Below are 14,148 nucleotides of genomic sequence, written 5' to 3'. Positions count from 1 at the left end.
CACTTTTGAAAGTCTATAAATCTTGGAGTCAGACATAAACTGAGCTTTGTAACCTTAGACATTTCAGCATGTGCGTGTCGTTCATTTCGTGTCCTATTGTGACAAGGAACCACTGTGGAGAGAGAAATTCAGCGTAGCTTTCCCTTGGCCTTTTGGTGATGGAGTGGGTGGGATAGGAATCTGTATCTCTGAAGCCCTTCTGCCAGGACTTGGTGTTGAAAACTGGTGAATACCATCTGCTGGCCTGCTTTATACTCATCATTTCATATGTGCTGCTCCCAGGTACTCCTTTCGTCCCTGGGTCAGCGACATTCCTAGCATAAGGGCTTTTCCTCCATCCAGCCCCAGAGGCATCAGTCCCCCTCAGAGCCTAGAGCAAGAGCAGGGAAGGATACCCTCATCATTCAGGTTGTGTGACTGGGATCTTGGGAGCACTGAATGGCCTGCTGGCAGCGAGAGAGCTGGTGGGAGGCAGATGCTAAAAATTGCCTCAAGGGAAATTGGAGGGTGTCAGAAGGGTCAATTTTGAAATGGGGAAAGGACCAAGGGGTTAGAGGGTGGCATGTTAAATGACATGAACTTCCTTGCTCTCTGCTGCTAGTATTTTAGAGTTTGGAGGAAAAACTGGCAAGAACTTTCCTGCTGATGAAGCAACATACAAATGGACATAGTTGCAGGTTAGGGATCATAGATTTTACAAAGGAAATCATGAAAAGTGCCTTGTGAGCCACACTTACTGGTGAAAATTTGACTGAGTTTCTGAAGATGAGAGGAAGCAGACAGGGGCCTAGAAAATATCTTTATAAGCTAGGGAAAGGATAGGGAAACCTAAAAGAAAAACAAGATAAAATGGCAATTGCATATAAGCCCACGCAGGCACTTACTCTCTTGCTTTCTCTCTTACACCCACACACTCAAGCACATATTTCTGTCCGAAACAGTAGAGAAAAGATATCATAGCCTTTATTATCAAGAGTAATTTCTCTTCACATGTTACTGACAACAAATTCTCAGAGCAAGGAGATAGATACTTCACAAAACTCATCTGCCTGCTCTTTTCCCTTTTCTAAACCTGAAAAAAAGCAAGGAAGAAAGCCCCTGTGAGCTGTGCAGTTGAAGAGCTGCACGTTGACAGCTCTTGGATGGCTGAAGGCCAAGCACAAGTATTTGTGTGCCAGTAACACCACGGGAGGCAGCCGGGTGATTGCGTGGGGAACCAGGGCTCGCTTTTCCTCACGGAAATGGCTTTGCTTTCGGGCTGTCAGGGAACATGGCTGCAGCTCCTCTGAGTTTCACTCCCAAAATGCTTGGCAAACTGGGGGGTTTCCCACACGTCATGTCCAGCTTTGCTGAAAAATCACCAGCTGGCTGCTCCTGCTCTGGAGTAGGATGCTACTCAAGAGGAAGCCCTTTTGGTTGCACAGGGGTTTATGCAGCAGGATGAAGATGGGTGGCTGCCAGCTGGGTTTAAACTCATGCCAGCCCTCTAGGCTGCTCAGAAGGGCTGAGCTCTGGATGTCTCTGGGGAGACAGGGCCATCATGTGCTCAGACAAGGTCAGCATCTTCTGCCTGAGTTACAGGAGCAAAAGCTTGAGCCCACCCTAAGCATGCTCGTACTCGCCCTTTCCAGGGATGATCTTTTAACAGGGATTCACACAGAGGAGACACTTGGAGATTCACTCAGAGGACTGAAAGCAATTAGGATCTTTGTCCTGTATTTAACAGACACTGTAAACTTTCCTTCTGAGTATTGGCATAGGCCCTCTTGGCTTAGACTGGTGCTTGTCTGACTCCGTGAGACTCTCCATCCCAGCACACACTGAGTGAAAGACTCCACCAGATCATTTAGAAATTTAGCTTGTTCATAAGAGTCATGTCCCATGCAGAGAGGGAAAAAATCCCTGGGCTGATGTGGATTCCTCTATTCTATGTATGCATTTGTGGTTGATGGTTGGGAAATTATAGTATGGGAGAGAAGATTATTATGGTTCCTAGCAAGGAATGGAATTTGTAAAAGCAGATTTAATTTTTTAAATAATTTTAAAAGGTTTTTTTTTCAAAATTGTATTGTTTTATTTTATTTTATTTTGCAAAAGGTAAATAATAATACCCAAGAATCCTTCAGCCCCTTTGCAGTGTTCTCTTCTTGCTACATGAAACTGCCAAATCTGAATTGGAAATACGCAAACAAAATGTAGGGCTTTTTTATGATGCTTGGAAGAAAATGGATTTGCAGAGCTTCTCTCTTTAAATGTGTCAACATAAATGACATCCTAGCAGGTCTTGCAGATTGCATGGCATAGGCAAATAACTGCTATTTATTGCATAGGCTGTGCAATTTTTTACCTAGCTATTTCTGCCACGTGCAGAATAGATGAAACAAATTTTCCTCGCACATTTATATATACATTTATACATTTATATAGTGCCTGTCAAGAGTTGCATGTCGTGGTCTCCACTAATGCTTATTTGTGCCATGATTCCTTATCCAGGATTTAACTCCTCCCAAAGGAAAACTACATCCCATCTGTGATACTTATTACAAAACAAGCCAGATTCTGTGCAGTGTTCTGTCAAACAGGTTACAAACGGCATTTTCCTTCCCTTTGGCCTCCCTAGTCTCCTCTGGAAAGGCAATCTAAGGCAAGTCTATCACAGAGTTACACAAGAGACACCTTGCAATTGACTCTTTCAGGTCTCACAGTCTTTCACCACCAGCTTTTTTCAAAGGGATGGCAACATAAAAGAGAAAAGCATTTAAAAAGAGAAGAAAAATAAGTCAAGGGAGGCTCAACAAGGAAAATCCAGTTCCTTCTGCATGGATATTGGTAAAAGCTATGTATGCAAGCATATCAGAGTTAATTTGTTTGAGGCTTTTGATATTAAGGAAAAAAAATTAAACCATTTCTCTATTACTTCCTTCTTGCTATGTGTATTTCCAAGCTGTTTGCCCCACTGGCTTTGGATGTTCTCTACTAATATGTTAGTTACCAAATGTATTATGCTCCAACAGTTCCTCTGGATGGGAATGTCACTTCTGTTCCTCACAGCTGTCATCAGAGGGACAACGCATGTGTCTGAAGGTACCCCTGTAATCTGCTGAATCAGACTCCAAGTTTCCTGCTACAGCAACATTTCACAATTCTCCTCTCCCTTGATGACCTAAATATCTCAGTTTTCTGAAACATACAAATTACATCGGTGGTGCAAACATTGCGCCTGCGTGTGTCTGTGCGGGATTTGCTCAGGCAGAGCTTTCACCACTCGCTTATTTTTCAGAGTAAGAAAAATAAAGGTCTCTGTACTTAGACTACGATGACAGTTTTGCAGCAGGAGAACACTGAACAAGAAAAATGAAGACTGCAGAAGTGGAAGGAGGAAATGAAAGTTGCTCTGCCGACAGGGCGACATGAATTCAGCAATGGGTGGATTAGTCTGAGTGTTATCAGTGATGATGAAACACAGCAGACTGTGGTAATGAAATATTTATGAATGGGGAAATGATACTGCATTCTGCAGTGCAGCACAGGGGAAAGTGAAATTTCAAGAATACTGTAATAGCAAAGCCCTCCATTAATTATCGAAAGCAAGCTGTAATGCCAGTTACTATGACAACAGGGTCCCCTATGTATTTTGCACTATCGGGCAGGCGGGGTGGGGAGAGGTGGGAGAAAGAGGGGGCTGCTTCTATTTACTGGAGTGCATTGTATTTCTTTTTCTGTTGTTGTTGTTGTTAATTAGGACTAGCCCAGCCTGTGACTGTGCAGTTAATTTCAATGATAAAATGATAAAGTGACTACTGTCTAAAATACAGGGAAAGTCTTTAATAAGTGGTACTGGTCTTTTTACTCTTTCCATATTAAGGGACATACTATCAGCATTATTAATATTCTTATATAATATTAATGCATGATAATGTAATAATAAAAAGCTAAATGATACCAGAATTATGATTATTAATAATAAGTTTGACTGTGTTAGGCTTCCACTCACAGAGTATTTTAGAAGCAGTGATTAATTACAGTGTCAATATTGGCATACTAAATCCACCACTGCATTTCCAGATGGGGCAAGGGAATGTACGACCTCTGCCCACTTATTTTTAATTACTACTTATTTGATTTCTTAAACCCATGACTGTCTTTGAGATTTCCACTTATCTTTAGCACAGACAAGGGTTTTTCCTTCCCCTACCTCTACTGGGTGGGAGGAAAACAAGGAATAGACCATGATGAGGAAGCAGGACACATCTGAGGTCCCTGTCAACGTGACCCGTCAGAGCAGCACATTTGTGAAAAATGTAACTATAAACACTTACTAAATGGAATAGGCAGAGGAGGGCCCTCCAACACCTCTGTTCTGATGACTGTGGGTGCTAGGAATGGTTGGGGATAATGGGCCATGGATGGTGGCCAGGCTGGCTCTCACTAGGCAGCACTTGCTGCTGTGGCTGTAAGAGGCAGAGCATCCCTGCATGGAGCATTGCTCCGGGTCAGTCAGACACTGCTTACATTTTTGTCTTCTCGGTTTAGGCTTTGCAGTGCATTTCATCAATGTTTCTAAGGGCTCTACAGATGATCTTAGTGTAGCCCCTTTCCAGTGGGCAAAGAGGGTTTCAGATCCATTAAATGCCTGGCCCAAAGTGATTCAGGTTACCAGAGCAGAGGGAAGAACACAAGACAAATCTCTTATTTTCAGCTTCAGGACCTTCCACAGCATGGAAGAAGGTCCTGATATTCAGCTCTTCTAGGAGGAAAAGCGTTGCAAAGGCGAGAAGGGAAAATGGTTGGAAACTTGCACCTTGAGTGCTGTCTTGCAAGTAGCTAGATGCAGTATTACCTGGTGCACATTTCCTGGTGCACATTTCCTGGTGCACATTTCCTAATCTTACTCTATGAAACAAGCTGGAGGCAGGTGTCTTAGCCCTAAGCACCTGATCAGGTGCAAATGTCACTGGATGAACAGCAAGTCAAACGTGGTTGCAGCAAGAGGATTTCTGCATCATCACTTAATATAGGAAGTGCCATGGAGGTTGTGATTTCTTATATGTGGGTGTATGCACATGCACATATGTGTGCATGCACTCATGCATCCATAAACATAGGTTTTATACTCATAGAATGCAATGGACTGTGCTCTGTGTGAAATACTGGCTCAGAGAGGAAGGATTTTGCCTGATTTTGCTCATGTTGAGCTTGCTATATGAATATGGAGGAGAAATCCATTTATTATTTGTTTATTACTGCAAACATTCCCATCTTCCTCTCCTTGCAGTTCAGAGCCCTCGGCTCCTCTTTGCTTTGGGTGCTTTATTGCCGTCCTGATTTCTGCTTGCAGAAATCACCTGCCTTGATATGGCTCAAGATTTGAGCTGGAAATACTCCATGCCCTGTAGTAGCCTGTATTCCCTTTTTAAAAAAAAAAAAACCAAACCCACAAACCAAAACACAGCACTGTGAGAGTGATGTGCACACTGTGAGCCATAAACAATGGAGTAACGTATTCCAGGCAATGAACGGCTTTGGGAAGCCAGCAGGGACAGCGAGGGCTCCGTTTTCACTGTGATGAGAACTGCCCCAGAGGACCAATACGGATGTGAGCTTTCCTCTCCTTGGCTCCAAGGCTAGAGGAATCCAATAAATTGCTCAGACTACAACTCACTTTCTTACAAACAGTGTGGGGAAGGACAAGCCTGTTAGGTGTGGGAAAGGAAAGCAGGTCGTATTGGTTTAACAGTTTCAGAAACTTGACAGATAAGAAAAGGTTCTGGTAACTCATTGCTTAGTGTGGAAAAGGCAACAAGTAGCCGTGGGCATGGGAAATGTAATAATATTCCTCAAACACAATATCTGCCAGAGACAGGTCTGATGTATTAATCCTGCCCCAGAATGCAGGAATGGCTGGGCATTCCCCGTAGCTCTCCCCGTATCGTGAGCTCTGTGTTTAGATGCAGTGCAAAAGGATGGCTGCTGGAAAGGGACATGGATGGGCTTCAGAGACACCCAGTGCCAGCATTCAGAGCCATGTCTTTTGGGATAGAGGATGGGGACGGCCTTGCATGGAGGTCTTTTGGGGAGGACCTTGCATGCTGCAGGAAAATCATTAGTCCCAAGAAGAACTTAGTGTAGAGGAAATGATGGCACAAATTATTCCTGCTGCAACCTAGAGGGCATTACCTCCATCTTTGTGCGTTTGATAATGTCTGTGGGCCCACAGTGGAGAAAGGCTGAGCTGAGATGTTCCCTTTTCCTCTTCTAAATGGTTATTGGTTGTCAATCTTGAGAGTGTGTATGCATGTGTGTGTAGACTTTAGTTCATTAGTTGTCACATGTAACTCAGGTTATCAGATCATCAGGGCATTTGCAGGGGTAATCTGGTGCCACATAAACTCTGTCTTCTCTGGGATGGAAGGTATCATTAGCAGATTTGTACATCTCTTTGTGGAAAAGACAAATTCTGTCCCTAAGATGCATCAGCCATCTGAGGTAAACCTTGCCTGACCCTTTGGGTTTGGTATCCAGCTGCTGCCAGCTACAGTATAAATTACCCCATCTACACAAGGATTAACCCATGAGCCAGTCTATGTCAAAAGCCATCCTTGTTGTCTCAAAGAGGACAGAGTTGAAAGCTACCATGCTACAAAGATTTGCACTAAACCTTGAGGTCAGGCTAAAATAAATGTCAAATGTCTATAACACAAACATTTAGAAAGAGCACAGACCAGTGTTTATGAACATTTTATCCTGTTGAAGTGAGAGCCCTGTCACCAAGCTTGGGAAAGCAACCCCAGAACAGCACTAGGAAAAGCAGGATATGAGCCTCAGTAAGTGAAGGAGCTGTGCCTGCGCCTGCCCAGTGTGTAGGAGGAGGGAGGCAAATCAGAAGGATTAGTTTCTGGTTTCTTCTGCTTCTGACAGCCCCTAAGGTGCTAGGGAGGAAAAAAAATAATAATCCTTGCATTAGATATGTTTACATCACTCCATAAATAATGAATATCAGCAGTCAGACGGAGCAGGGGCTTCTCTCAGAGGCGTGAATGCCGTAAGGGAGGAATTGTGGAGTGGGATGCCCTGAGTTGCCTGGGTGGCCTCTCTCTCCCGAACGCCAGGTCCTGGTTGCAATTCAGCACACGCAGGGCCCAGCCCTGCAGCAGGAGCCTGGTTTGTACTGAGGCAGCCAGGGGAGAAGCCCCCTCCATCACCTGACAGGTTTTATGTTCCAGCTTTGGCTGTTTATTCTTTCTAGTGCTATTCTGTTTGGTCACTGCAGGGACTGCTAAGAGACACAGGGGAACAGAGAGCGCTTAGTCAAGGGCAGAAATATTTGGATGCAGTCAACAATAAAAGGAATCCCTGAAAATTATAGACATTTTCCAGAGCAGCTATTTTCTCTGTCTGCAATGTTTCATTTGCTCCATTCTGAATTACCCTGAAGTGCAATTAAAATACTTTAATGTTTGAAATCTGGAAATCCTCAGTCCCACAGTCTTAATATCATTCCTGGCTGTGAAGGAGGAGGGGAGGAGGGAAGGATTTATTCTCACCAGGCTGCAGGGGGATTTACACTAACGGTTTGCATCCACTTCATTGCAAATCCTTTCTGATAAATCCTTCCCACTCAGTGCCTGTGGGTGAGAAGAGGGCAGAGGTGCTGGTGGAACTGGCATTTCCCCTGCTTCCAAATGAGCAGGGCAGCTGTGGCACCCTCCCTCCACAGCTCCAAGCCAACCAGGCACTCTGTGCCCTGCTTTCAGCAAACCTGGAATAATTTTATATCAACTCCTGTGGGAGGAGGTATAAAGCTAAGGCTGCAGTTCTACCTCTGAAAGTCTTTTTTTTTCCTTCTTCCATAAGCAGGTAAGACCTGACATCTGAATGCAGATTGAGGATGGAGCCAAGGCATGGGTTTTGGTGTAGTTCCACAAGTGACAACCAGAGGCAATATATCAGAGTGCTGTACTCCTCTGTCAAAAAATACTGTAAAGCTACAATGCATAAGGTGGCTTTGACCATGAAGGAAGGAAGGAAAGCCAGTTTGTTTTTCTCTTGGCTCATCCTTGGCCCTCTTGGACTTGAGCTGCTCCCTACAGCTGCCCATGGAGTGCGTGCTTGTGGGTGAGCATTACAGAGAGAGAAGCACTTGCTAAGCCGAGAGGACTCTGCATTGCTAAGCAAACATTTAGTTGAGTGATATCAGACTGTTCTTAAAGAGCATGAGCTTAATTTAAGGCTCAGCATCCAGGCTGAGCCAATTCACATGTGCTGAGAGAAGTCTGCTTGGATGAGTGATGGGAGCTGCTGGTACCTGGAGCGTAGCCTGCTAAGTGAGAGAGGCTACAAGTCATCATCTGAGTACTTTGGAGCAATGTCCTTTATAATCCTCTGATTCATGTGCAAGTAGCATCACATAACTCAGGGACACTTACAAAGCCCAGTGGTGCCATCCTTCAAAGTTTCACTACAGCAACTTTAGGACTGACTCCGGGCAACTCTAAGCAACTCTCTAACTCAGGGCCCAGCTGAACAAGGGCTCAGCTCCTTGCACTTCTGTTTAGGTAACACACTTACTGCTACAAGACAAAGAGTAGCTGAGGAGCAGTTTTCCTGCCTAGAAAATTCATAGTGACAGAAATGTAATCAACACTGAGCAGCAAAGAAGAGAGGGAAGAAGAAGAATCCTATGTTTGATGGGTTTGCCTCTAAAGCTACTCACAGTTTTCTACTGTTGCTGCCAGTTTTTCCTGGTGTAAGGGTCTGCCAAAGCCTTGCCTACCTGCCACTCTTGACTGTCAGATGCAGGTGAGGTAAAATGAGTAAGGGTGGCCTATTCAGTGTCTGGTAATTAGAGGAGGATCAGATAAGACACCTGGAATTTCTGGCAAAGCCTAGACCTTTGGGCTATTTCACAGCAGACATGGGTGTACCAGTGTAGGATCCCATACCAGCAGCTGTGTGTACCCAGGAGACCTCAAACCAGCAGCTTCCGTCCAGCAGCAGACTGTGAGCACTCTTAATGTGCCAGCAGTCTTATGAGATGTGTCTGATGGTGATTTAAAACACCTGAAAGGTTTGACACAAAAGTGGGCAATAAATTATCCTGTGATTCACCAACAGCAGAGTTTTGAGTGAGCTGCAGCACTTGGAGGATTAAAAAATGGTAGGTCCTCTAATGAACTATCAACTACCATTAGCACTGCATGTTTGTTTGTGGACATCTTATCAGTTAGAAAGTTTTGGAATTTCAATCCTTTCTCCCTTTTCTATGCCCTAGTAGAAGTCACTCATGCTTAATGGTGTATCTTTTAGGGAAAGATCGGCCAGACCAACCACACTGTGGGGGCAGCAGAGTTTGGTGCTGCTAGTACATCATCCCTTCAATCCACTGCTAAAACAGTCTTTACCCAGAGTGTGTGCTGAGATGTTGAGCATTTTCTTCAAAGAGCTATTTATTAGGCACAGGGAGCCTCGAGACAGAAGCAAGTGCCTACATTTTCTGGGAGGAAAAATAAAAATCTTTTTTGGTTAAAATTAGCTTTCAGGTTGAAGGATTGAAGCCACCTGAGGTTGGAGCCTTGCTACTCTTCAATAGGCAAATGAGATATTTTATGACGAATTTCCTTTCTGTGACTATGAAATGAGTGCATCTTCCAGCAGCACCTTCCGCAGCATCTCTGCTGTCTCTCTCCAGAGGAGGAACAAAGCAGGGAGCCAGGTGAGGTTGCTGGGCAGACAATGGATTCCCTCTGCTCTCTGGGATGCTTCACAATGGAGTGGGTATTGCCATTTATTGCAAGTGCCCTATCATTAACTGTTCATTATAATGCATTAAACAGAGGGATCTCCATAGGGCTCTCATGCCCTCCCTCTGAAGTGTGCCCTGGCTTCCCTGAAGAATTGTTTGAGCAGAGTGCGACAGCACTTGTCAATGGAGCACTTGTGGTGACATGTTTGAGAGTCCTAATGCACTTCCTAATTCTCCTCCATCAGTCTCCTGCATGTTCTTTCAAATTCAGATGTGGATTTTCCCCTATGTCCATCCCAGAGGATGAAAGCTGTATTTGCCATGGTCTTTGTTCTGTTTTTGCCTTCAGTGTGAGATTGCCTCTGACTGTGCACCAGTTCTTTATTAGAGTGTGTCCTAGCTCATTTTCCTCTCCATTTTCCTTTCCAAAGGACATGTCCTGGCTTCAGACACTGAGAACAAATCACAAGGATGATCAGAGATATGAACCAGCTTCCTCAATATCAGCAAATAAATAGATTGGTGGTCCTCAGCCTGTGAGGCTGGGAGGAGATGGAGGTTTGTTGGAGCCTGAGCGGAGGGAAAAGTTACAACCATTTCAGGCAGTTCCCCACTCGTTCCTTTATACTACAGACAGTACCCCATGAGCCAGCACGTGGTGGGCTTCTAGCCCACACAGAATCAGGCTGTGGGAAATCCTTGCCACAGGAAGGTAGAGGTGCTGAAAATTTCTGTGGGATCAAGGAATCATAATGAATGGCTATGCATACAATGCATACAAAGGCTTTGCCTTGGGTTCAAAAGGGTCCCAAGTGGACTCCAAGCTACTCCTCTGGACCAACTCCAACAGGCTGATGTCCCCTGTGCTGGGGACTCTGGACTTCAGAATGGATGTAGGTTCCAGGCGGGGTCTCACCAGAGCAGAGCAGAGGGGCAGAATCCCGTCCCTCAGCCTGCTGGCCACGGATCCAGCCCAGGACACGTCTGGCTTTCTGGGCTGTGAGTGCCCATGGCTGAGTCATGTCCAGCCTCTCCTCCCCCAGCACCCCCAAATCCTCAGCAGGCTGCTCCCAATCTGCTCATTGTCCAGCCTGTGTTGATACCAGGGGTTGCCCCAGCCCAGGTGCAGCACCTTGCACCTGGTCTTGTTAAACCACAGGAGCTCCCATGGTCCTGCTTTTCGGGCTTGTCCAGCTCCCTTCCAGCTTCCTCTGGATGGCATCCCATCCTTCAGGTGTGTGAGCCATACCATTCATCTTGGTGTCATCTGCAAACTTGCTGAGGGGGGCACTCAATCCCTTCATCTGTGTCATTAACGAAGGTACAACACTGGTCCCAGTGCAGAGCCCTGAGTGACACACTTGTCATTGATGTCCATCAGGACTCCGAGCATTGATCACTCCCCTGTGGAAGAGACCATCTCACTACTTCCTTATCCTCCTAACAGTCCATCCAGTGAATCCATCTCTCCCCAATTCAAAGAGAAGGATGTTGTGGGGGACTGTGTCACAGGATTTATGGAAGTCAAGATAAATGACATCTGTATCTCTTCCCTTGGCCACTGATGTGGTAGTTACCTCATCGGAGGAGTCCAGGAGGTTGGTCAGGCAGGACTTGCCCTTGCTGAGGCCATGCTGGCTGTCCCAAATCACCTCCCTGTCCTCCATGTGCCTTAGCAGAGCTTCTAGGAGGATCTGTTCCATGATTATATTGCTATTAAACTTTATAACAATGTTTATAGACTTTCTTCTTTTTCTGTAATGTTCAGTGACTTTCCTGAGATTGACTGACATCCATCAACAAAGTTACAGCAAAGTTTAATACCTCAAAACCTCATAGGACATGTTACCTTCCTGGGCTGGAGAGGAATGAATAAGTGAATATCCAGGTGTCAGAGATACCAGGATGTGATACCAAGTCCTGCCCAACCCCCTGAGTGCCTCAGTCCTTATGGGATTTCAGTGGTCCCTGGAAGACTTGAATTGCAATGGGGACAAGAGACACAGCTAATGAGGGAACCTCTCTGTGGCACCAGCTCCATTGTCATGAGCACTATCTCTGAAAGTGCTGATTTATTTTCTCTGCCGTATATGATGCATGAAGCAGGGGGCTGAAAATCTATTTTAATGCCAGTGAGTGGTGTCAGGTGAATACAAGCTCACATAGGAAACCAGAAAATTAGAGCAGTTTCCCTTGACCCAATATTAGCAAAGGGTTTTCTGCAAGCTGTGATAGATGTAGATCCTCAACCATTGATTTCTTTTGGTACCTGTCCACGAATATTATGATGAAGTGTTGGTTTTCTGAGGTTGTTTTTTTGTTTTTTTTAAAGGGAGTTGAGTTGCTGCAGCAATGTGAAATAATGGTGATGTTGTTTTCTACGAGATACTTAAGTACCATGACACACAGAGCATTAGAATTCATCATGCTTGTTATTGTCCTTTAACAAATGACTTTATGTCAAGCAGTCAAAGCTTGGGACTACAAATGCAGCTGCACAGAGGTAGCCACACATCATCTTCTGTGAAAAGGACCTGATTTGATCATAAAAGAGGTACTGTAAGGAACCACGTAAATGAAGTCTTCCATGAAGCAGATAGGGGATGTAGACTAAACACTGAATTCAGGAGAGGATTGCAAATACAAATATGACAGGAGATTAAGAGAAAATACTTGTCAGTGAAAGGTAATAAATGTGTGTCCAGAACACATGGAGCTAGGGAAAGCAGAGAGATGGATTTTTGTTTGGAGAGACTCCCTCATGTCCTCATGACACTCCTTCTGAGCTTGACTGAGCTTTAGACTCATGGATTCTGTGCAAATAGGTTCACCTGCACCTGAAGTCCTCTGTTTTCCTCTGACAGCAACACCTTTTCAAAAGACTCAGTTGGCTGACTTCCAAATATTTTTTCCCTTATTTCAGCCCTGATCATCAATTCTGTTCTCTGGGGTAAATGGCCCTGGATGTACCCTTTTTCTTCTCCCATCCATCTGAATTGTCTGCCCAGGAATTCTTTCAACTTCCAGCTTCATTTTCCTCTCTCACTCCTAGATGACTCAATCATTGAAACATCCAGCCATGAATACATGGTGTCCAGAGAATTGTCAGGGACTCCTTACACAGCCAATAAAATCCCCAGAAGCAGCAGAGTGAGGGGGAAAAGGCTTAAGGCACCCCAAGAACTGAAAATTTTGTGTTTGTGGCAGTCAAAATCAAAGTAGTTCATCTGAGAGGCAAGTCTTATCAGTTGAGGCTTGGGGTTGACATTGGTAAAGGAATCTCTGGACTGCGCCTTACTGCATAAATGAGGAGGTAAGGTGTTCAGATTTTCTGCATTGAACTATACAGGGTAAAAGACTTTGGTTCATAGCATGAAGCTGTGTCAGGGGAGGATTAGGTGGGTTTTAGAAGTTTCTTTCCCCAGAAGGCACTGGAATGGGCTCCCCAGGGAAGTGGTCACAGCACCAAGCCTGCCAGAGTACAAGAAGCATTTGGACAATGCTCTCAGGCACATGGTGTGAGTCTTGGGGATGGTCCTGTGCAGGGCCAGGAGTTAGACTTGGTGATCTTTGTGGATCACTTCCAACTCGAGGTGTTCTCAGGATGGCCTTCCAGCAATATAACTAGAATTTGGTCGTTCCTGTAAAACTAACTATGGTGCAGCCATATATGCCTGCTTTCATCATGGCTAAGTTTATTTTTTATATCCATGTGGGAGTTAAAGCAACGTAAAACTGTACACTTCAAGTGGAGAGTATATTGTAGCTGGTGGGTAGGAGATTGCTGAATAGTTTTGTTGAGTCCTTATCCCAGTAGTGGTGCCTGAGGAAGAAGAAATTTTATTGGAGAAAAAATTCTTAGTCCCTCAGGAGTGAAGTGGGTAACACCTAAACCTATTAGTTGAACTACTTTTTTTTTTTTTTTTAACTGCAGATAAATCAGGATGTATTTTAAGTCTCATCTTACCCCAGTTGTTCTTATCTTCCCCTGCAAAAAGGACTTTTTCAATCAGTCCCACTTTGTCAGACTTCTTTCTTGTGAAATGCCCCTCCAGTGTTTCACTCAAGTTGTTTTTCTGCTTTTCAGGGCAAAATCCTTTTCTGCCTTCGATACAGCAGTGAAAACTGCTCTCCATGCTTGTTTCCTGATCTAGCCTTGCTGCCACTTTCTCATTTCATCATACAACCAGTGGGGAATATTTGTCAAGGCATGTAATCATTTGGATTGCAGGTGGTGAAATGCACTGTCTTTAAGTCTTCTAAAATATGTCCATAAGCAGCAGATGCAATGAGATGTGTTTTCCTAAGGACCTGTCTAGAGATTGAACTCTCTGTTTAGTAAAGGCTGTATTGGCACTGCTGTTGTCCCCACAGTGAGGTGATCAATAATGCTTGTTTTCATTACT

The sequence above is a fragment of the Agelaius tricolor genome, unplaced genomic scaffold (assembly GCF_023055355.1).
Source record: "Agelaius tricolor isolate 1412-34295 unplaced genomic scaffold, bAgeTri1.0.p SCAF_2, whole genome shotgun sequence".
Taxonomy (NCBI): Eukaryota; Metazoa; Chordata; class Aves; order Passeriformes; family Icteridae; genus Agelaius; species Agelaius tricolor.
This window is presented reverse-complemented; position numbering follows the sequence as displayed.